This window comes from Bos grunniens, chromosome 27 (assembly GCF_055505025.1).
Source record: "Bos grunniens cultivar Pamir isolate PY7600 chromosome 27, Bosgru_T2T1.0, whole genome shotgun sequence".
Taxonomy (NCBI): domain Eukaryota; kingdom Metazoa; phylum Chordata; class Mammalia; order Artiodactyla; family Bovidae; genus Bos; species Bos grunniens.
Window position 1 is genome coordinate 21,163,521 of NC_141191.1, and position 24,773 is coordinate 21,188,293.

Sequence of the window (24,773 nt, forward strand, 5' to 3'; positions counted from 1 at the left end):
TATGGGTCTGTAGCTGTATTTGTTCATTGTTGTTCAGTCACTCAGTTGTGTCTGACTCTTTGCGACCTCAAGGACTTCAGCAAGCCAGGCTTCCCTGTCCTTCACCATCTCCCAGAGTTTGCTCAAACTCATGTCCATTGAGTTGATGCCATCCAGCCAGCTCATCCTCTGCCACCCCTTCTTCTCCTGCCCTCAGTCTTTCCTAGCATCAGGGTCTCTTCCAGTGAATCAGCTCTTCGCATCAGGTGGCCAAAGTACTGGAGCTTCAGCATCAGTCCTTCCAATGAATATTGAGGATTGATTTCTTTTAGGGTTGATAGGTTTGATCTCTTGTCCAAGGAACTCTCAAGAACCTTCTCCAGCACCACAGTTCCGAAGTATCAGTTCTTCACCCTTCAACCTTCTTTATAGTCCAACTCGCACATCCATAAAAGTTAGTTGATTTTATTACTGTGAAAAGGAGGGTTTGGAAAGAGATTGAGGACACATTTGAACTGACTTTAATGTCCATTGCTATTTATTAACTCTTTTTCTTGGGCAAGGTACTGGATGACTGGAAGCATCAGATTTAACATCTGAAAAGGCTCGGGTTGGGAAGGAGGTGACTGTCATGGGACCTGTCTGACCCACGGGGCTATCAGCTGGGCGGATGACTATGAGAACACGTTGAGGACTTTAAAGTGCTGTGCACTGGTGGGTTATCTTGAACCTCGGAAGAGGTAGTGCCTCTCCCCCAGCTTGGCCGCACACACTGGCTAACTGTGGGCGGACAAGAAGGACTTGACAGTGTCAGGGAGAAGCAGTCCCTGCCTGTCAGTTTCTCGGTGTGCTGAACACTGTGTTTACACAGCCTTTTCTGTCTCACGTCTTCTGACATTCAAAAGCCTCCATTTTTCAGCTGTTACGTCAGCCTCACTCCACAATGCTTGTCATTTTATTTGAAGGGAGTCTTTAAACAGTTCTATTTTGATTTTCTTTCTGAAAAGTGCACCCCTGATACAAAACAGTTTGCACTGGCTTGAGGTGGGCGAGTCCCTGAGTAATCCGAACTGCGGGATGTGTACCGGCCTGAATGGAATTCTCTCATGTGTTCTTCTGTGTTCCTGAAGATGAGCCATTCCCATCATTAGCGTAGATGCTAGTGATGAAATGTAGCCCTAACTTCAGGAATTAAGTTTGGTCAGTGCAGGCATTCTCTCCAGGGCTGCTTTCTCTAGGATCGTTTTCCTCCTTCCCCAGTACACCTGCTTCCGGGATGGTTCCTGGTCCTGGAGGAGCGTTACAGCATCATGTCGTCATAGCAACAGGGGAGGCTGTCTGGTCCAGGTCCTCCTGCCAAGCTCTTGGTCTCTGCAGAAGCCACACATCGTGGACAGTCTTGAGATGCCTCTGGATGTGTGAAGCCCAGGGGGCTTTTGTGTGTGTGCCAGCTTCTTGGTCTCTGTATGGGCTTCCAGTGGAGGGCTGGGGCATCCACTGACCCTTTTCGAGGGCTCCCAGGCCTTTCTGATCCACTGGCTGTCTCTGCAGTTTCTTTTGCGTGAGTCTCTCTCTCTTGTCCTCCTCTTTGGTCATCTTGGAGAGTGGGCGTCGGCTGCCTGTGGCCCCGCAGGCACCCTCCCTCTTCTTCCTCGCTGCCTTTTTCACTGGGCTCAGAGGTGCCAAGTGAGGATTTATGAACCAAGTGTGCTTGGGGACAAAATGTCTACTATGAAATGATGAAGTGAAAAAAAAAAAAAGGGGGGGACATACTGAGATTTTCATCAAGCTAATTCATATAGTCTAAAAGAATGTTCTACAATTATGTACACCCTTCACTTTGGTGTTAAAATGTCCTTTTATAATGTGTTGGTAGTAGTAAAAAGTTACTTTGTCTAAAGTCTTTAGAGGCAATATTTAAAGCTGGCTTCCCCACATTGTCTCTCCATATCTTCAGAGAAGAAATTTTCACTTGTCCATGAAATCTGAAAGGTCAACCAGCACTTGCTGACCTGTTCCTTATCTTCAGCTCAAGCTTCCCCTTCTCCACACTTGACCATGCCCTCCATGTCCGCAGCAGCGGAGCCCATCCTCCAGGTTCCCTCAGACTGTGTCATTTTTGTAGTTTTTATAAAACGTTTTTACTGTTTGGCCTAGCCGTGTAACATCTAGTTCCCCAACCAGGGATCGAACCCATGCCCCTCGCAGTGGAAGCTCAGAGTCTTAACCACTGGACCATCAGGGAAGTCCCCTGCAATTTTTGTAATTATTTATTTGTCCTTTGCTTCGAGAACAGGGACTGTCTTCAACATCGTGTCCCTAGCAGAGCACCTGGTGCATGGTAGGTGAGTAACGCATTTTGTTGAATGAACGACAGCTCTTTTAGTAAAAGGTCACCTGATAGCCGGGATGAGGAAACTGGCAGGATGATGCGTGAAGTAACTGACTCTCACTTAGTGCTGTTCTAGTACCCTTGTATGGGTTCTTTTATTTTTTTGGTAGCTAGTTGAAGGCTTTTGAATATAATAAAAATCGCATAAGAAATATTTCATGCTTGAAAGTCTCTAATAGTAAGAAAATAGTTGTAAGGAAATTGGTTAAGGTTTAGATTGCTAACTAAAATATCTTACATTTATAAAATTGTGGGAGACAGAATTACAGAATTAGTCTCAACTGTAAATGTGGATTAAGTTCAACTATACTGCCCTCACAATGGTGTGATCACTGACCTAGAGCCAGACATTCTGGAATGTGAAGTCAAGTAGGCCTTAGAAAGCATCACTACGAACAAAGCTAGTGGAGGTGACGGAGTTCCAGTTGAGCTATTTCAAATCCTGAAAGATGATGCTGTGAAAGTGCTGCACTCAATATGCCAGCAAATTTGGAAAACTCAGCAGTGGCCACAGGACTGGAAAAGGTCAGTTTTCATTCCAATCCCAAAGAAAGGCAATGCCAAAGAATGCTCAAACTACCGCACAATTGCACTCATCTCACATGCTAGTAAAGAAATGCTCAAAATTCTCCAAGCCAGGCTTCAGCAATACGTGTACCGTGAACTTCCTGATGTTCAAGCTGGTTTTAGAAAAGGCAGAGGAACCAGAGACCAAATTGCCAACATCCGCGGATCATTGAAAAAGCAAGACAGTTTCAGAAAAACATCTATTTCTGCTTTATTGACTATGCCAAAGCCTTTGACTGTGTGGATCACAATAAACTGTGGAAAATTCTGAAAGAGATGGGAATACCAGACCACCTGACCTGCCTCTTGAGAAATTTGTATGTAGGTCAGGAAGCAACAGTTAGAACTGGACATGGAACAACAGACTGGTTCCAAATAGGAAAAGGAGTACATCAAGGCTGTATATTTGTCACCCTGCTTATTTAACTTCTATGCAGAGTACTTCATGAGAAACGCTGGGCTGGAAGAAGCACAAGCTGGAATCAAGACTGCTAGGAGAAATATCAATAACCTCAGATATGCAGATGACACCACCCTTATGGCAGAAAGTGAAGAGGAACTCAAAAGCCTCTTGATGAAAGTGAAAGAGGAGAGTGAAAAAGTTGGCTTAAAGCTCAACATTCAGAAAATGAAGATCATGGCATCCAGTCCCATCACTTCATGGGAAATAGATGGGGAAACAGTGGAAACAGTGTCAGACTTTATTTTTTGGGGCTCCAAAATCACTGCAAATGGTGACTGTAGCCATGAAATTAAAAGACGCTTACTCCTTGGAAGGAAAGTTATGACCAACCTAGATAGTATATTGAAAAGCAGAGACATTACTTTGCCAACAAAGGTCCGTCTAGTCAAGGCTATGGTTTTTCCTGTGGTCATGTATGGATGTGAGAGTTGGATTGTGAAGAAAGCTGAGCACTGAAGAATTGATGCTTTTGAACTGTGGTGTTGGAGAAGACTCTTGAGAGTCCCTTGGACTGCAAGGAGATCCAACCAGTCCATTCTGAAGGAGATCAGCCCTGGGATTTCTTTGGAAGGAATGATGCTAAAGCTGAAACTCCAGTACTTTGGCCACCTCATGCGAAGAGTTGACTCATTGGAAAAGACTCTGATGCTGGGAGGGATTGGGGGCAGGAGGAGAAGGGGACGACAGAGGATGAGATGGCTGGATGGCATCACCGACTTGATGGATGTGAGTCTGAGTGAACTCCGGGAGTTGGTGATGGACAGGGAGGCCTGGCATGCTGCGATTCATAGGGTCGCAAAGAGTCGGACACGACTGAGTGACTGAACTGAACTGATACTGCCCTCTTGTTTATAACAGCTAAACTAGGAAGTTAGTATCCCAAAAGAGTGGTGTTATTTTATGTAATTCTGATTAAAATATTTTATACAGAGTTACAGTCACTTGGAGAAAGGCATGAGTAGATACTGGAATTCTTCACTTAAATTGGAATGTTGAATTTCACAAATACTATTTAGTGGAGCAATCCTCTCCTAATTTTTTTTTTTCTTCCTTTAACCACGGACTTCATTGTTTGCACATTTGCACCTATTAGCCTATGCACAAATTTTAATTCCTTACAAATCTCTGTATTCCATATGCTAGGTCACCGCACTCTCCATTTTGTTCCACATTTCCATCAAGAGCTATTTCCCCAAATCACAGTCTGCCTGATTGTGTGTTGTTCAATTACTAAGTTGTGTCCCCAGCTCTTTGTGATGCCATGGACTGTAGCCTGCCAGGTTCCTCTGTCCGTGGGATTTTCCCAGGCAAGAATACTGAAGTGGATTGCCATTTCCATCTCTAGGAATCTGCTTCTATTTTTAAGTGCAAATTTTCATTACCTCTATCTCTGCCTTTTCAACTCCAAGCCAGCCTGTCTTGCCATCACAGGTCTGTGTAAAGGGAAGCAGGGCTCTTGGCCTCGGTCAGTTTACAGCATGTTGGCCACAACTGAGTTCTGGATTGCCATTGAGGCTGGAGTTATATTATTGAATTATATCTTCTGAGAATTGATTGCTGAGGATACTTGTTGAGAGGTTTCTGTCTCAATTGACTCTCATGTACTGATGATTTTAAAGGCTGTGACAATCAGTCAGGCTGTCATTCAGTTGGGAGCCAAATTTGGACCATTTTCATGGAGCTGAAGACTTGGTATTAAACAGTTTGCTTTAGAAATATAAAGCTAAACAGACCCAAATTTGTGGATTTCCAAGTACTTCTATAGGACAACAGTTTGTTGTTGTTAAGTTGCTAAGTTGTGTCTGACTCTATTGCGAGCCCGTGAACCGTAACCTCCCAGGCTCCTCTGTCCATGGGATTCTCCAGGCAAGAATACTGGAGTGGGTTGCCATTTCCTACTCCAGAGGACCTTCCCAACCCAGAGATTGAACTCCTATCTCTCACATCTCCTGCATTGACAGGTGGATTCTGTACCTCTGAGGCACTTGGGAAGCCTTTAGCGCAACAGTATGCATATTCAGTGTCTTTTTTTTTTTCAATTACACTGTTTATTTTTCCAAGTTTCTGGAGGACAGAGTCTAAGAATAGGCTCCCTCTATACTCCTGTCTGAGAAATGCCAAAAGTAGCCAATTGTGGAGCAGTGAGGTTTTATTCTGCTTATGAGGGTAAAGGAGGGGACCTGGCTGAGTTTCTCACGTCCTGAGGTTCATGTTGTATTATTCCTTTGTTCTCCTGGTGAATTCCTGCATTCAGCTGTCCTGGGACTGCAGGAGGGAAGGGTGCTCACTTGCAGGGCTGGAGACCCCCAGTAAGCAGACGCTAAGTGCCATGGCCAGGACCCCCGACTGACCCTTCTTTCTTCCCTGGACCTGCAGCTCAGTGTCAGGCTGCCCTGTTGTCTTCTCAAATACTAGAGCCTAACATGCTATTCTTAACATTTTCATGAGGTCTTCATTTAATGTTATCAGTAGAAATTTGTTTATTTCTTTTTTTTTTTATCAGTAGAAATTTGAAGAGCAAATATTTAACACTGTGGATTCTTCAGAAAACATTCACATTTCTTTAGAACTTCTTTAGAACATCCAAGTTGGGGATGAATGAAAGAGATGAATTTTGATGAGGCCTGGTGTCCTTGCAGGAGACGTACAAGATAAAATACAGAAATGTATTTTCCCCTCTGTTTTTTATATGTGTTCTCCCTTGAAATTTCAGTTGTTAAAACCTTCAAGCCTAGTTTGAGGTTTTTAATGCTTCATTTTAGCAGTGAGATGGAAAAACCAACCAAACACTTAGCTTGAAACTCATATTGCCATAGCTGTCTTTTATGGTGGTGTAGTAGTAAACGGTGCAGTCTTTTATCATAAGATATATTTAGTGTTTCTGGTAGCTCTGTTCCAATTACAGAAGTTTTAGTATATAGTTATGTTTATAAATAGTGCAAAGGGATATTTAACTTACTGTGTCTTGGTATGCGATTCTTTTTTTGAAAGGTGACTAAAACTTTCTTAGAATATTTTTGTCAATACCTACCTATTCCCAAGGCTGTTACACAAATCTAAATTCTCCAACTTGCTGCTTGCTGGATGTGATTATTTCAGGAAAAAAAAACTGTCACTGAGCTTAAAATTTCCTGGCACGGGACTTCCCTGGTGGTCCAGTGGTTAAGACACCATGCTTGCACTGCAGAAGGTGACAGTTCAGTCTCTGGTCAGGAAACTAAGATCCCACTTGCTTCATGGCATGGCCAAAAGATGTAAAAAAAAACCAAAACCACAATATTTATTTATTTATTTTTTCCTGGCACATGTGTTAAAATTTTCATAAAAGTAGGAGATCTTTCAGAGAAGGCAATGGCACCCCACTCCAGTACTCTTGCCTGGAAAATCCCATGGGCGGAGGAGCCTAGTAGGCTGCAGTCCATGGGGTCGCTAAGAGTTGGACACAACTGAGTGACTTCCCTTTCACTTTTCACTTTCATGCATTGGAGAAGGAAATGGCAACCCACTCCAGCGTTCTTGTCTGGAGAATCCCAGGGATGGGGGAGCCTGGTGGGCTGCCGTCTATGGGGTCGCACAGAGTCGGACATGACTGAAGCGACGCAGCAGCAGCAGCAGCAGCAGCAGGAGATCTTTCAGCCTTTCTTCTTCTTCTTTTTAACCTGATGAAATAGTGGGCATTATGGGTTGCATGTTTGGAAAAGGAGCTGAGCTTTGGTCAGGCCAACTGAAGGCAGCGTTGGGGAGGGTTGGACTGTAAAGGTCATGACCTCGCTATCCTTGGAGGGCATTTGCCTTTGCAGGGCCCTTAGATTCTTGCTTCGTTAGCAGAGGAGTGTCCACTAATCCTCCTGAGACTTGCCTGGCTTCTGCAGGATTTCTCTCTAAGGACTTGGCCTTGTGATGATCCAGGGCCAAGTCCAGAATCAGAGAGGGGCTGCTGCCCTAAAAATAGTCCCAATATAAAAAAGGAGAGAGTCAATGGCACAGAGCCACTGCTGCCTTCCTGCTGCCAGGAGAAGATCCCGAAAGGAGCAGTCAAGGGGGAGGGTGTGTGTCTGAAGACAGGTGTGAAAAGTGTAGGGAGGGCGAGTGTTCTCCTGTTGACTTGCGTAGGGGGAGGTAGCAGTGTTAGTGATTGACTGCTTAAAAACCCTAGAAAAAGGGAAATAACGGAGGCTATCTTTTTATGAGGCTGGGCTTGGTGAGATATATTTCTTGATGTTTCTCATTTGTAAGAAAACACTTTGTACTTAATGTTAGTCACAGCAGTTTTGAGGAATGGAAACAGTAATGGGCCTTGTTTCCTATACTGCCCCAGGAACACAAAGCCGAACATTGTCTGAAAACTTGCAGACAACAGATCATTAAGACAAAGACCTGTACATTTTAAATGGAAATTTCTGGGATGATTATTTAACACGTTTACTCATAACTCTTTGGATATATATGGTGCGCATTTTATGTTGAAGTCATGTGAGCTTGAAGAAACTTCAGTCTCAAAGTGAGACACAGAAGACTCTTTTCAGAAAGGTAGCTGGTTTTTGTTTCGGTATGAAATATCCAAAACTTAATAGTTATTTTAGAGACTTGTATATGTAATTTAGGGTGAAACCTGTATCACTTGACAAACAATCAGTCGTGTAAAGGCCAAGAACACCTTTTTCCTCCCAGCCTTCAGGTAATTGTGGAGGACTGAATGGTGAAGGGGCTTCCCCGGTGGTTCAGCAGTGAACACCAGGAGACGTAAGTTTGATTCCTGAGTCAGGAAGATCCCCTAGAGAAGGAAATGGCAACCCCCTCCAGTATTCTTTGCCTGGGAAATCCATGGGGTCACAAAGAGTTGCACACGACTTAGTGACTAAACAATAACAATGGATGGTGAAGAGATGGAGAATATTTTGTTTGAAGGCATACCTGTTGATTTAGGCTTTATTTAATTTCTTTTTAAATCATGCCACATGGCCTGGGGATCTGGTTCTCTGACCAGGGATTGAACCTGGGCCCTTGGCAGTGAAAAGTGACAAGTTGTAGCCACTGGCCCACCAGGGAGTTCTCCATACTGATTTAGGAATGGATGGTTATTTATTTTCAAGGATTCTTCCACTCTGTCCCAGAGTTGACGTTTTGTCACTCAGTCATGTCTGACGCTTTGCAACCCCATTATTTATAGCCTCCAGGCTCCTCTGTCCATGGAATTCTCCAGGCAAGAATACTGGAGTGGGTTGCCATTTCCTTCTCCAGGGGATCTCCCTGACCTGGGATGGAACTCACTTCTCCTGAGGCTTCCTGAATTGGCAGGCGGGTTCTTCATCACTGAGCCACCAGAGAAGCCCAAGTTGACTATTTAGACCGTATCATCTTTTTGGGGGGCCACAGTGAGAGCTCCCTTGCCTCCTGAAAATACTTCTCACGTTTAGCACAAAGGCTAACCTGTTGCTAGTTGTTGTTCTAGATCAATGGGTCTGTGTTTCCTCCTAAGTGTGATGAGAGGCCATAAAGAGCTTTGGGAGAAGATTTGCACGAGGTGACACGTTCAGAAGGATCCTTTTGGTCACTTTGTGGAGAATGTGTTGAAAGGAGGCAAGAGGCTAATGATTTGCTCATTTGGTTCAGCAGAGAGACAATAGTGACTTGGACCTGGGATAGTAGTGAGGGTGAGAAGCAGCTGCGTTTGGGATGTATTAGGTATTTTGAAGGTAGCCTCTCTCCTCTTTAGGAGTGGCTATTGGGGTGGGAGGGGGGATGAAGGCTCACAACTGGGTTTTCGGCGTAATCAGTGGGGTTGCACTGTAGTGTCTGTACAGAGACTGGGGCAAGAAGGAAGCTGGGGGGAGGTCTACAAGCCCAGAGTTGTCTTGTAGGTGTAGGAAGTTTGAGATGCTTATTAGATAAGCAAATGTAGGTGTTGACTCGACAACCGGCTGTTAAAATCTGGAGCTTTAGAGAAAGATCAGGACTAGAGCTATATGCTTGTGGGAGTCGTTATCCAACAGAAAGTATTTACTATAATAATACCATGAGTTGGGAAGAGAAGGGGTTAAGGGGCTGAGCCCTGCCTTACTCCCAACACGGGTGAAGGTTGGGGGTGTTGGTCAGAGAAGAATCCAGAAGAGGAATTTGCCAAGAAGCAGCCTGTGAGTTTCAGAGAATGCAGACAGAACAATGCCTCTGAGGTCACGTGAAGGAGGTGTCTTGAATTTGAACCCTAGGGTGGGTGAACAGTTGTGTTTACCAGACAGAGAACACTGTTGTTCACTTTTTGGTTAAGTTGTATGTTGGTGTGTTTTTAGTTGTCATTTAGAATCTTTGATAAGCTTTAGCAAACCATGGTCAAATTCAGCCAAAAGTAAAAACAAATACAACAAATTACTATAAAGCACCAGAATACATGGAATCTAGAAAAATGAACCTATTTCCAGGGTAGGAATGTCAGAGAGGGGGCATAGAGAACAGGCTTGTGGACACAGTGGGGGCAGGAGAGGATGGGGCGAACTGGGAGAGGAGCACTGACATGGATATCCTCCTGTGTAGAATGGAGCGCTAGCGGGAAGCTGCTGTATAGCACAGGGGGCTCAGCGAGCTGACATCTGACAGCCTCGAGGGGTGGCATGGGGGGTGCGTGTGAGGGAGGCTCAAAGGAGAAGGGATATAGGTATACATATAGCTGACTCGTGGTGTACAGCAGAAACTAACACAACATTGTAAAGAAATTAGACTCCGAATAAAAATCAATTAAAAAAAAACCCAGAATCTGAGATTTAGTTAGGCAACCTCATTTCAGAGAAATGTATGCATTCTGTTAATCATTTGTGAAATGTTGACAGTGGGTGGAGGCACCGTAATTCTCTTTAAGGGCCCTTAAGTCCCCAAACACTTTTTTATATCAACCACTGACTGCCCTTGTTGCTGTTTTAAGACCTTCCTTTGCCTGGGCTCTTAGTTCAGAGGCCCCATTCCACATCACATTGAAATATAACCACACTTGATATATTAAACAGTTGAGTTGCTGTTGGCTGCTGATAAGACACTACATTTAAGACTTTCCTGGGGACTCCCTGGTGCTCCAGTGGCTAAGACTTGACCGTCCCAGTGCCAGGGTCCCAGGTTTGATCCCTGGTCAGGGAACTAGATCCCACATGCCACAACTAAAGATCCCGAGTGCCACAACTGAGCCCCTGTGCAACTAAATAAATCAATATTTAAATTAGATATATACATATATAAAGACCCTTTTTGTTCTTTGCCTCCTTCAGTTCAGTTCAGTTCAGTCACTCAGTCGTGTCCGACTCCTTGCGACCCCATGAACCGCAACACGCCAGGCCTCCCTGTTGATTACCATCTCCCGGAGCTCACTCAAACTCACGTCCATCAAGTCGGTGATGCCATCCAGCCATCTCGTCCTCTGTTGTCCCCTTCTCCTCCTGCCCCCAATCCCTCCCAGCATCAGAGTCTTTTCCAATGAGTCAACTCTTCGCATCAGGTGGCCAAAGTACTGGAGTTAGCTTTAGCATCATTCTTTCCAAAGAAATCCCAGGGCTGATCTCCTTTAGAATGGACCGGTTGGAATTCCTTGCAGTCCAAGGGACTCTCAAGAGTCTTCTCCACAGTTCAAAAGCATCAATTCTTCGGTGCTCAGCTTTCTTCACAGTCCAACTCTCACATCCATACATGACCACTGAAAAAACCATAGCCTTGACTAGATGGACCTTTGTAGGCAAAGTAATGTCTCTGCTTTTCAATATGCTGTCTAGGTTGGTCATAACTTTCCTTCCAAGGAGTAAGCGTCTTTTAATTTCATGGCTGCAGTCACCATCTGCAGTGATTTTGCCTCCTTAGCCACTACTAACTTTTCAGGTCTCACCTACACATGTGACTTGCTCAGACACCCCCTACTCCTGTAATAGTAACCAGAATACCAATGTCTTTCTTCATTGACCACAATTTCTGACTGAATACTTGTGTAATGTTTTTTTTTGTATATTTCGCTCACCCTTGTGTCTATTTGGTTCACACACCTAGCAGCATGTTTGGCATATGATGGGCACCTGACAAATTGGATGAATGAATGTCAAGAAAAGAGCTCTCTCAGAGGTGCTACCATAGCTTTGGTTTCCAAGCTCAGTATTGTATTTGCTTTCAAGGTAGATTTACTGAGGTATGATTTATTTGTAGCTTGCTCAGTCCTGTCCAACTCTTTGTGACCCTGTGGACAGTAGCCCCTCAGGCTCCTCTGTCTATGGGATTTCTCAGACAAGAATACTGGAGTGGGTTGCCATTTCCTTCTCCAGGGGAATCTTCCCGATCCAGGGATTGAACCCAGGTCTGCATTGGTAGGTGAGTTCTTTGCCATCTGAGCTACCAGGAAGCCATACCTTTTTTTATTGATGAGTGCTATTTCATTATATGGATGTACTGTAGATATTTTATTCATCTATCAACATTTGTGTTTACTTATAATTTGGGGAAATGATTAAATTTTTCTTCCTGGTCTTAATAATAACACAGACATGATATTAAAACAGCATTAATAGCCCATAGCCCTGTACCCCCCACCACATCTAATATATTCATCTTCTCATGTTCTTTTACTATATATTTTATATGACTGTAATCATAAAATGCACATTTTCCCTAGTTGTTTGTACCCTGCATAGATAAAAATGGTTGTATTTCATTGAATTACTCTACTACAATTTTCTTATCAGTCCCTGTTCACATTTAGATTGCTTCTAAGTCAGTTGTGGAAAATATGCTAAAAATCTTCTGGCCTCCCCTATGACAAATTCTTGGCAACAGTTAACTAAGACTCTTAATTGAAAGTGATAGAAATCAATCCAGGTGAACCAAGGCAAAACCCAGATAGGCTTCATAAGGAAAGTTGTGGGAGGTTGCTCACAACTCAAATGTCAAGGCAGCTATTGGGAACCAAGTCAGGTCAGTTCCCTCACTGCTTTCATTTCTGTGTCTCTTGGGACAAAGCTGCTTTTTTTTCCTGCAGATCCTCGCTTCCTCTGCTTCTGGGTGCAGGGAGGAAGGGGACTAACTGCAAGGCTTGGCTTGATCGACTTCTCCGTTCTAGGGAATCCCATGGATCCACTCTGCCAGTCTCTTTCAAATCTGCGTGGTGGTTTGGAAGACAGAATTTGGCCCTGTTTGAGGGTTGGTGTCTCTACCAGGGCCAGTTCATAGAGTGGGGCCACTTCAGGGAGTCAAGGGAACTGTTGTCAAAGGGGATTGTTGTGACCTGATCCCACCCTTGAAGTTATAGATTTCAAATAAGACTACATAAAAGCCATTTTCATCACCGTTGAAGTTGAATTCCAAAGGGAACTCTGCTCAGTGTGATGTGGCAGCCTGGATGAGAGGGGAGTTTAGGGGAGAATGGATACATGTATATGTATGGTGAGTCCCTTGGCTATTCACCTGAAATAGTCACAGCATTGTTAATCGGCTGTACTCCAATATAAAATAGAAAGTTTTAAAGTAATCCAAAACAGTTAATTGAAAAAAAATGAGGAGGCTGGTAGACAGTAATTATATGTATGTTTTTTGTATTTGTGTTTGCATGATTAGTTTCTCAGTGGTGTCTAACTCTTAGCAACCCTGTGGACTGTAACCCTCTAGGCTCTTCAGTCCATGGGATTCTCCAGGCAAGAATACTGGAGTGGGTTGCTATTTCCTCCTCTAGAGGATCTTCCCAACCCAAGGATCAAACTCACATCTCCTGTATTGGCAGGTGAATTCTTTACCATTGAGCCACCTGGGGTGCTTGTATTTGTGTTTATATTTTAAAAATAGTTGTTTGCTGCTCCTTGGCTTTGATCCATCATCTCTGAGGGATATGTAATGGATAGCTGAGAAAGTCTGCTTTACAGCCAACATTTGTTGAATGCTTACTTTATATAAGCATTGTGCCCAAGACGTGTGTAAAATACAGGTAGTTTATTCAGAGCGATTATTCTCTCAACCATGCAATCAAACTGAGATTTGTTTAACCCTGAAGGAGTTTCTTTTGAAGTGGCCCTTGAGTGGGAGTGTTCCATGTAAAGGTAGTCATGTCAGCTTCAATCTGGAAATAATTCAGTAGTGGTGCTGGGAATTCCCTGGTGGCCCAGTGATTAAAAATTGTGCTTTCACTGCCGTGATCCTGGGTTCAATCCCTGGTTGGGGAATTAAGATCCCACAAGCTTTGTGATGTGGCAGAAACAAAACCAAAAGAACCAGACAGTGATGCTGAAAGGTTTGGAGGCTTGGTAAGAAGCTAAGCACCTCCATTTATGGATACCTGCCTAGAAGCCTGCTCCTAAGCTGTGTGACCAGTAGCGTTGTGTGTCTTGTGCTGTCTTTGAGCTTTAGGCCCTGGCTGGAGTCTCCTAGGCTGATCAGGCCGCTTGTCCTGGAATCCCTGCCTGATCCCTCCGGGGACTTGCCCAGTTGACTAGCTGTGGGTCTAGAAGCTGCTCCTGCTTCCTCCTCCTCAATCTCAGACAACCGCATCTGAAAGTCTTTGTCAGCAACATGCCCTGGTTACTGTCATGATTTTACTCTTCTCTGAAATCACATATCTCTTTTATGACTCTGATGTTGATAGGGTGAGGATTTAAAAGATTGTGACAACAAAACTTGCACACTTAAGGGTATCTGTTCATATGTGCAAATGGTATCTTTCTATGCGACTGTCTAGCCCAGAAGAACTTCTGCCTCACAGGTGTGGTGCCACAGTTGTCAGTGTGGTGCCGTTGTGTAGACCCTTCCCATTGTGGATTGAACACTTGAGATCTCAAATAGTCATTTGTTCAGTCGCTAAGTCGTGTCTGACTCTTTGTGATCCCATGGATTGCAGCGCACCAGGCTCTTCTTTCCTCCACTGTCTCCTGGAGTTTGGTCAAATTCATGCTCATTGAGTTGATGATGCCATCCAACCATCTCATCCTCTCTTGTCCCCTTCTCCTCCTGCCCTCAATCTTTCCCAGCATCAGGATCTTTTCTAGTGAGTCTGCTCTTCGCATCAGGTGGCCAAAGTATTGGAGTTTCAGCATCAGTCCTTCTAATGCATATGCATGGTTGATTTCCTTTGGGATTGACTGGTTTGATCTCCTTGCAGTCCAAGGGACTCTCAAGAGTCTTCTCCAGCACCACAGTTTGAAAGCATCAGTTCTTCAGTGCTCACCCTTTTTTATGGTTGAACTCTCACATCTATACATGATTACTGGAAAAATTATAGCTTTGACTGTATGGACCTTGGCATCCCAAAGTTCTAAGATACATGATATAGACTTTTTCACCTGTTTTGTAGATTGGGAAAGTTGAGATAGCAGTGAAATTAAGCTGTCAGTTTGTGGTGTTATCTTTTTTTTTTTTTTAGTTGTGGTAAAATACACATAACAATTCATCGTTTTAACCATTCTCTTTTTTTTCTTTTAACTTTTTATTTTATATTGGGGTATAGCTGATTAGCAATGGTGAACAGTGAAGGGACTCAGCCACATATATACATGTATCCATTCTCCCCCAAACTCCCCTTCCATCCAGGCTGCCACATAACATTGAGCAGAGTTTGATATGTTGTATAGAAGGCCCATGTTGCCTGTCCATTTTATTTATTTTGATTTTTTAAAAAATTCATTTGTTTTTAGTTGAAGGATAATTATTTTACAGTATTGTGTTGGTTTCTGCCAAACATCAGCATGAATCAGCCATCAGTATACCTATTTTCCCTCCCTCTTGAACCTCCCTCCTCATCCCGCCCCTCTAGGTTGCTACAGAGCCCCAGTCTGAGTTCCCTGAGCCATACAGCAAATTCCCATCGGCTCTCTGTTTTACATGTGGTAATGTATGTTTCCATGTTACTCTCTCTGCTCATCCCACTTAACCATTCTTAAGTATACATTTCAGTGGCATTAAGTACATTCACAGTGTTGTATCATCATCACCCTGTCTAGTTTCAGAATTCTTCATCATCCCAAACAGAAACTTTGAAATCATTGAGGAATAATTTCTCATTCAGTTTTCTCACTAGCTCCTGGTAACCTCTCTCCTACCTTCTGCCTCTATGGATTTTCCTGTTCTAGGTACCTCATGTAAGAGGAATCATACCATGTTTATCGTTTTCTGTCCTTTTCATTTAGAATGTTTCCAAGGTCCATCTGTTTGCAGCATTATTAAAATTTCATTTCTTTCTATGGCCAAATAATATTCCATTGTATTTAGCTACCACATTTAGTTTATTCACTCACCTATGTATCCTTGGGTTGCTTCCACCTTTTGGTTACTATCCATAATGCTGATGTTGACATGCGTGTACAGAGATCTGTTCAAATCCCTGCATTGGGTCCATTTCGGCGTACGCTTTGGAGTGGAATGCGAGATTGTATGGTGATTCTGTGTTTAACTTTGGAAGAACCACCAAACTGTTTTCCACAACCACTGCGGCATTTTACCTACCCGCCAGCAATGCAGGAGGGCTTCAGTTTCTTCACATCCTTGCTGACATTTTCATCATGGCCATGCCAGTGGGTATGATGTGTTAACAGCAAAGTGAATCAGCTATACATATACATGCATGTATGCTCGGTTGATGAGTTGCGTCTGACTCTTTGCAACCCTAGGAGGGTAGCCTGCCAGGCTCCTCTGTCTGTGGGGTTCGTCAGGCAAGAACTGGAGTGGGTTGCCATTTCCTCCTCGACGAAATCTTTCCAACCCAAGGATGGAACCCGAGTCTCTTAAGTCTCCTGCATTGCAGGTGGCTCTTTACTACTAAGAGCCATCAGGGAATTTCATACATACACACATATTTCCTGGTTTTTTTTTGGATTTCCTTCCCATTTAGGTCACCACAGAGCCTTAAGTAGAACTCCCTGTACTATGCAGCAGGTTCTCATTAGTTAACATATTTTATACATAGTAGTATGTATATGTAAACCCCAATCTCCCAATTCATCCCATCTTTCCTTTTCCCCCTTGGTGTCCATATATTGTTCTTTATGTCTGTGTCTCTATTTCTGCTTTGCAAATTGGTTTATCTGTGCCATTTTTCTGGATTCCACATATATGCTGATATGCATTTTTTTTCTTTCTTCACTCTGTATGACAGCCTCTAGGTCTATCTACATCTCTGCAAATGGTACAACTTCATTCCTTTTTTATGACTGAGTAATATTCCATTGTATATGTGTGCCACATCTTTACCCATTCCTCTGTTGATGGACATCTCATGGTTGTGATTTCTATTTCCCCAAAGACTCATAATGTTAAGCATCTTTTCAAGGGTCATTTGCATATCATCCTTGGAGAAATGCCTCCTTCCTTGGAATGAAATTTCCTGCTCTTTGGCTTCAGTGTTTCACAGTCCTATATTTTAGCTCTCTTGTCTATGTGTATATATGTATTCTTAAGAAGATTGGATTGAAAGTGGGAAGGTTTTCTCTGTTTTAGCAGAAGATGTTGAAATGTTACAGGTTTATCCTTTGAAGTAAAAATTTGCATTTGGGATCTTCAAGTGGATTGTGTGCTCCCACACACACAGAGCAGGTAGGCCACTCCACCTGTCTGATTGGAGCAAGAAAGGCTTAAGGCCTTTAACCCCATTTAGGATTGTAAAAGGAGGAAGAGGAGGCAGGATGGAAAATGAGGTTGCCTCCCCTCTTGTTTCTTTGTGTTTTAGAAGGGAGAAAACTTTCTCCCATTTTCATTTTCCCAGCCCCTACATCTTCAGACTCTTGAGATGAGGATGGTGATAGCCAGGGTCAAGTAGGACGAGTAACTTCTTTGATTCTCTTTTTTTTTTTTTTTGACCCGGAGTGCATTTTTTTCCCATTGAAACAACACCCTAGCTTGTGTTCAGCTTCTTGGTCTTCAGACATGTGTTAAGGGCTAGGTCTAGCTGACCTAATAGGACTTACATTATAAATTAAATTTGTTTCGGTTTGGGGCCAGGCTAGAATCCTCTTCCTCATGAAGAGCATTGCTCTAGGAAAATTAGTTTTGAGTTAAAATAAATTTTCAAATGAACTGTGGGTGGTGACCTGCTTATAAACTGGGGACTGCCTATACCAGCAGAGTAGCTGAAGGTTGTGTGATGAGCTGAGTGGAGTTGTGGAGGAAGCATGTGTACAGGGGCTGCAGAGAGGGGAACAGCACCAACTTGGTGCGTCTGCATCCCACCTACTTGGGTGGTGCTCTGGAGCCAAGTTTCTACCTCAGAAATGCCAGCTGTTGATACACATGTGCCTAGGGGTAACGTCTGTGTGCTGACTGACAAATACAGAAATATCAAGAGAGACAGAAGAGTGTTTTTGGGAGAAGGGGAGGATCAAGCCATTTTATTGAGGGGCTTTGGGGGAGGATCAAAGGGCTGGGAGGACAATGAAATCTGAAGTCCTTCTCCTGGCTGGAGTTTCCCCAGCTTCACAGTCACTGAACCTGCTGGGTTTTGATGCTTCATCAAAGGGTAGCATCTTACCCCAAGTCTGCCTTTGTGTACCGAGGCAGCCCTAGACTTTGTTTTTTGGTCTTTGTTGCCTTTCATACGGACATTTAAAACTGTGTCTATTCCTTGAATTCTTTTTTTCTCCTGCCCCCTTTTTTTTTTGTTTTAATATTGACACCCTAGACTTTCCAAATGACTTCCAGCAGCCCAGCTTCTCTGGTGCCTCAGCAGTAAGGAACCTGACTGCCAATGCAGGAGACGAGTTCAGTCAGTGGGTGGGGAAGATCCCCAGGAGTAGGAAATGGCTACCCATTCCAGTATTCCTTCATGGGGAATCCCATGGACAGAGGAGCCTGGCAGGCTACAGTCCATGGAGTTGCAGAGTCTCAGAGATGGCTGAGTATGAAGGCTCCAGCAACCTCAGAGCACCTCTGTCTCTACTGATCGTGAGCTAGCATGGCTCTTACGGACTCTTCTCCCATGGCCCAACTTGAGTTTGGTCTGAGGCATCAACAGTAAGCTGTTTTAAAAGTTTGGCTCAGAGATTCTGATTTCCAGTGATGTGTAAGTGATTATTTTTTCCCCTTGGGATCTGGTTTCTACTCTTTCTATATAATTTTACAAGGAGGAATAAATTTTCCTCTACCCTTCTAGATTCTTCTGGCTGGTCTCAGAAGTAAACTGACATGAGACAGACTAGCAGGAGAAAATCACACAGAAGTTTAGTAACATGTATACTAAAAAAGAGTATACATTTCGCAAAGAGTCGGACACGACTGAGTGACTTCACTATCACTATACATGGGAGGGACCCAGGAAAACGGAGCAACTCATCAAAATAGCCGAAATCCTCACCTTAAATACCATTTCAGCTAAAGAAAAAAAAGGATGTTGCAATGGTGGGGCCTCAGAAGGGAGGAAGGCAGTTGACACAAAGATGGAAAAGCAAATGTTAGGTAAATAAATGTTTGCTGGGTCAGTAGAGACAATGGGACACAGAGGATTTTAACAAACAGACTGCTAGATTCCCCCTGTGCATAGCTGGCTCATACCAGATTGTCTATGATGATGGCTCCCTTCCTGGAACAAGTCCTCTGTCTACATTCTTTAGATAGTCCATGTGTGTGTGTGTGTGCTCACTTGTGTCTGACTCTTTATGACCCATGGACTGTAGCCTGCCAGGCTCCTTTGTCCATGGGGTTTCCCATGGTAAGAATACTGGAGTGGGTTGCTGTTTCCTTCTCCAGGGGATCTTCCTGACCAAGGATCGAACCTGTGTCTCCTGCATTGACAGGCGGATTCTTTACCACTGAGCCACCAGGGAAGCCCAGACAGTCAGTGGGGGAAGGTCAGAGTTTCTTTCTGAGTCTTTTGGGCTTGATTGTTTCCAGCTTGAAATAATCTTCATGCCAAAGAGAGATTTTAGGGTGGCAAATTTTGTTCCCCTACAGCTATATACCTTTATTCCTCTTGGAGCCTTACTGGTGTCTCAGAGAATGAAGAGAACTAGTTCTCAGCCTAAGCTAACTTTTCAAATCAAGTAGGGGAAAGGAGGGAATATTGTGCGCATGTTTGTTGCATTTGCTTGGAACCTGACAGGATGCTTTAGTTTCGGAGTTAATTTCTCTTTCTTAGGAACATATCTTTGGAGGTTTAATCTCTTGTAGATTGATTCTTTTATATGGATTAAATAGTTTTCTTATATAATCTTCCACAAGTTCCTAAGCTGCTACTTTAAAAAAATTTATTTATTTTAAATTATAGGATAATTGCTTTATAATGTTGTGTTGGTGTCTGCTATACATGAATGTGAATCAGCCATACATATACACATGTCGCCTCCCTCTTGAACCCCCCAGCCCATCCCACCCCTCTAGGTCATCACAGAGCACCAGGCTGAGCTCCCTGCTCTACAACAACTTCCCTTTAGCTATCTGTTTTACACCTGACAGTGTCTAAGTTTCAGTGCTACTCTCTCAGTTTGTCCCCCGCTCTCCTTCCCCCAGCGTGTCCACAGTTTATTCTCTTTGTCTAAGTCTCCATTCCTACCCTGCAAATAGGTTACTTAGTACCATTTTTCTAAATTCCATATATATATGTGTGTGTGTGTTAATATATGATGTTTTTCTCTTTCTGACTTAAACTTCACTCTGTATAACAGGCTCTAGGTTCATCCACCTCATTAGAACTGACTAAAATGTGCTCCTTTTTCCGCTGAGCTGCTACTTCTTTTCATAGGCTCGAGTCCATCTCATTTCCCCTACCTCGTCTCCCCCTATTTCTTTGTGAAGTATCACAGGTGGTTGTACAGTTTCAGAAACTGGAAGAACTACTTTGGTTATTCAGTGAACAATCTGAACTGTGTCTACTAGATCTCCTTTATCATTGAGTGATACTGGATCACAAAAAACATTGAACATACAGTGTTTAGTTTTTGGCCGAGTTTCCCTTTGTAGAAAAACATAATCTGTTTCGAGACAGGTACTGAATGTACTGGTTTTCTTATCTTAATTGGCATTGGCGATTGTAGCCAAACTGCTTCCTTGGTAGGACATCAAAAGATGAAGCTGGCCTCTTGTTCTAGGAAGCAGGTCCAGATAATTTTGTTTTAGCAGATGTGCCTGACAGTTGTAGTAAGAGTCCCTTTATTTAGCTCCTCTTTGGTGTAGTCACTGGGAGATTGAGAACAATAGGGACTCAGGTTTGGACAATGCAAGTGAAATATTTACCCTTGCTCATTTGTAGCTTTGAGACACAGACTGTTTATTTAATACGTTACATTGGTGTAGACAGCCTTTAATATTTTTTTTTAAGTGTTGTATTCTTTCAGCTTGTATCTAGTTTCTGCAGGCCTGGTTTCTTTTCTTTGAAGTTATGTTTGATCTTCTTAATGCAGGGTTAGTTTGTGGTACTTGTGCCGTTTCACCTAAGGTGGTTAAATGCATGTTGTTAAAGAGGATAAAAATTTAGGATAGGGCTTTATTCTAAATGTACCATTAAATCATACTTTCATGAGGCAAGATGGTGGTGACTCTAAGGGGCTGGAGGCAAGAGTATTTAATCTTGCTTCTGTCTCTAAATACTTGTATGAACCTGGAAGTCATCAGAGCTGCTACCTTGCATGATTCTTGGGGCACCATCACCACCATCTTTAATGTAACTCTACTGTTGGTGTTTCTTTTCCACAGAATATGTGTGAATGGTGACTCGTACAGTCATGTAATCAAAAGCAGCACTAAAAACCATAACTTATTTTCTCTAGACCACAATTTTCTTACATATAGAATAAGTAGATTGTAAAGAATCTGCTTGCATTGAGGGAGCCATGGGTTCAATTGATGGGTCTAGAAGATTCCCTGGAGAAGGGAATGGCCCCCCCCTCCAGTATTCTTGTCTGGAGAATCCCATGGACAGAGGATCCTGGCGGGCTACAGTCCATGGGGTCGCATAGAGTTGGACATGACTGAGCAAGCAACACTTTCATTTTCAGGTTGGATTCAGTGAATCTGGACACGTGAGCCAGTCATTAGTGTTCGTCAACCCCTCTTCCATGAGTGGGCCCTGTTCACAGGAGAATAGTAAAATTACCTTCACTCATAAGAGTAGTCTGTTTCAAGAGAAGTTCGTCTGTTGTAGTCTTTGGATTCATGAGTAAACTGCTCCAAGACTTCTTGGAATATGTTTCAGGTGTCTGAATTGAATGGTTCTATTGTTGGAATTTGAAAGGCATTTATTTAGGGACTACACTGACTGTTTTGTCAAGTCCGAATGTTCCTTGACTTATGGTGGTTCGACTTGATGGTGCAAAATAGTGTTAGTGCTTTCAGTAGAAGCCATATTTTGAATTTGGAGCTTTTCCTGGGCTAGGATCCTCTGCTGATGCTGGGTAGTGTCAGGCACCATCAGCCACGTGATCACAAGGGTAAACAACCGATGCACTCACCTTTCTGTACCCAGACAGCCATTCTGTTTTTCACCGTCAGTGCAGTATTCAATCATCTACATGAGATAGTACATTATTATAAGTTTTGTGTTAGATGGTTTTGTCCAGCTGTAGGCTAATGGAAGTGTTCTGAGCAGTTCAAGGTAAGCTAGGTAAACTGTGGTGTTTGGTGGGTTAGCTGTACCAAATGCATTTTCAACTTATACTGTTTTTAACTTCCAATGGGTCTATTAGCATGTAACTCCATCATAAGTTGAGGAAGATCTATAACAGCTTCGACACTAGTTATTCATGTTTTGAAGAGCAGATATGTTGACCTAAGATGTTGAATAAAGTGAAAGTGAAAGTGAAGTTGCTCAGTCGTGTCCGACTCTTTGTGACCCCCAGGGACTGTAGCCCACCAGGCTTCTCCGTCCATGGGATTTTCTAGGCAAGAGTACTGGAGTGGGTTGCCATTTCCTTCTTCAAAAACCACCCTCCAAAAAGCTATATAAAGATGTACCAAAAAGTTGAACAGACACTTCACCAAAGAGGATCTACAGACAGCAAACAGCACTTGGAAAGATATCCAGTATCACTAGCCATTAATATTAATATATCAGTATCACTACCCCATGAACTGTAGCCCACCAGACTCCTCTGTCTGTGGGATTTTCCAGACAAGAATACTGGAGTGGGTTGCCATTTCCTTCTCCAAAGATTCTGAATAAATGACCTCCAAATCTTTAATTTCAGTTTTTATGGAAAAAAAAAACAAAACACGGTGATCAAAGAAGTACAGTTTGTAAAGAATGTATTTTATTCCATTGGAATATAGATGCATCTTTAATATCTTGGTATTTAAATAAGATTCCAAAAGTAATTATAAATATTTAATGAAATGTGTAATACAAGGGTATAATGTGGCAGTCTCTTCTACACCCCTGCTCCAACCTAAGGGTATAGTGATAAACTCTTGAAATTATATCCTTCTAGAACTTTCTCTCACACAAATGTTAAGTTGAAAATTTCTGAGTATTCACCTTAAGTTCAAAGGACATGAAATGCCTAAGAATTTATTAGTATAGGAAGTGAGAAGTGAAATTGTAGGTAAATTAATGAAGATTATACCTTAAATCTGAGTTTTATATTTTGATATAGATGCTTACTTACCATCTTTTCTTCAAATATTTTGTTTCCAAATCACTGGAATATTCTGGTTTCTTTAATCCAGATGCAGTCACCCAGCAACGGTGAGTGCTGATTTAATCTGACAGGTGAAAGTAACTCCTGTTTCAGACCTGGTCTGGATAGGCCAGGAAGTTGCTTACTTCACAGAACACTTTGTTTTTGTTTTGAGTTTTACTGTAAGTGATGTACAGTATAGCCAAGAAACATACACGTTTTCTCTCCGTAAGGCTTAAAAAAATCTGTGATGTTTTGTTGGCAGAGAGCCCAAGGGAAATTCTTTACTTTAAAAAAAAAATTAGTCATTATACCCAGCCGTATTACTGCTGCAAGGCCGAGCTGGTCTTTGAATAACCATGGTCCCTTGAGAGGATTCATTGTATGGTCTGGTGTGCATTTCCTTCAGTGTGGCTGTAGTTTCTGCACTGCGTTATCAGAAGACAGTCCCTAAGGTGCAGCCAAGTATGCTTTCTTTTAAACTTGAATGAGACATCACTTGCTTATATTGATAGTTGTTGATTTTGATTTCTGAGAAATATAGGTGAGTTACCTTGACATGGTTGATTTGGGGCATTTAAGCAAAAATGCTAGAGTTAATTATGTTTTAGAAGTGGTACTTTAAAAATGCTTTTTAAGTCAGATTCACTTTTTCATCTCCTTCTATATGTAATATTTATCTTATTAAAATACAGCTATTTCAGGATAAATTCTAGGATGTGTGAAAGCCAAAGATTATTATGAACAAATGATCATATCAAAATGATCACTTTTTTAGAGAGGAAAAAAGTTCAGCCCCTGTGATGCTGTGTTTTGTGTTTAAGTTGCTAAATAAAAATTTCACACATTGCCTCATCAGAGTTCACGTTACCCAGTCAGTTTTTTAATATAATATATAATTTTATATATTGTAAATTTTCTATATTGTCACAACATGGTCATTTTATGTTTTGTTTTGTTTTTATACCTACAATAGCAAAGTGTATGGTAGGAGATGATTCCAGATATAGTTACTGTCATCTGAAGTGCCTAGATCCTTGGTTATTTGGTCAGCTTTGCATTGTGATTCTGGTTATAACTCTGAGTCCGTGTGTATGTGTGTGTGTGTGTGTGTGTGTGAGAGAGAGAGAGAGAGAGAGAACAGAAGAGGATAGGAGGAAGGGAGGGAGGTGTGGAAGAAAGCTAGAACTACTGAAATATTTATGATTTAAAATGCTCTGAGCATGTTTAACCTGGCCATTTGACTTCCATGCTATCTTAGCAACAAGATAAGAGAATTATGGAAACACAGCTTGGTTGTTTATGCTGTTTGATATGTTTAAAGAATATAGAATGTCCTGAAATGCAGATATTTGTAAAAGGAAAATATTAAAACATTCTATTTAAGAGAATTTCTGACTAAGCTTTCAGGAATGTGGTTTTAAGAGTCTGTGAGTGTGTGGGGTCTTCCACATGCTGGTTTGAGGTTTTAGGAAATTCTTCAGCCAGGAAGTCTTGGAATAAAAGTACATTTTTGGAATAAAGTCCAGAGATCTGAAGTCTTGAAGCTCAGGAGGTTGTTAACGGGCTTTGTGTTGACTCTTCTAGCAGATTCTTCTTCAGTGGTGGTGTCCTTATCCTAATCATCCAGGGCTTCACTCTCTCGGCCTCTCTTGCAAGTGTTGTTTATGTGTCCAACTCTTTTGCTACCCCATGGACTGTAGCCACCAGCTCCTCTGTCCATTGGATTTCCTGTAAGTGTGGATTTATCTAAAAAGGACTAACTATGCTATAGTCCCTCCATATCTGTGGAGGCTTGGTTTCAGGACCTGAAGACACCAAATCTGTGGATGCTCCA

General features: G+C 42.5%; 1 protein-coding gene across 14 annotated transcripts in view; it reads left to right on the forward strand.

The window, feature by feature from the left end:
* The window catches only part of MTUS1 (microtubule associated scaffold protein 1), a 188,100-nt gene that overhangs the window by 18,091 nt on the left and 145,236 nt on the right, over positions 1–24,773 (forward strand). The window contains exon 1 of one of the 14 annotated variants that reach the window (XM_086380640.1): positions 2,276–2,324. The exons of the other annotated variants lie outside the window; for them this stretch is intronic. The gene's annotated coding sequence lies outside the window, so the exon portion shown is untranslated. Of the gene's footprint in view, positions 1–2,275; positions 2,325–24,773 lie in introns of those variants that run through there. 14 annotated transcript variants of the gene reach the window in all.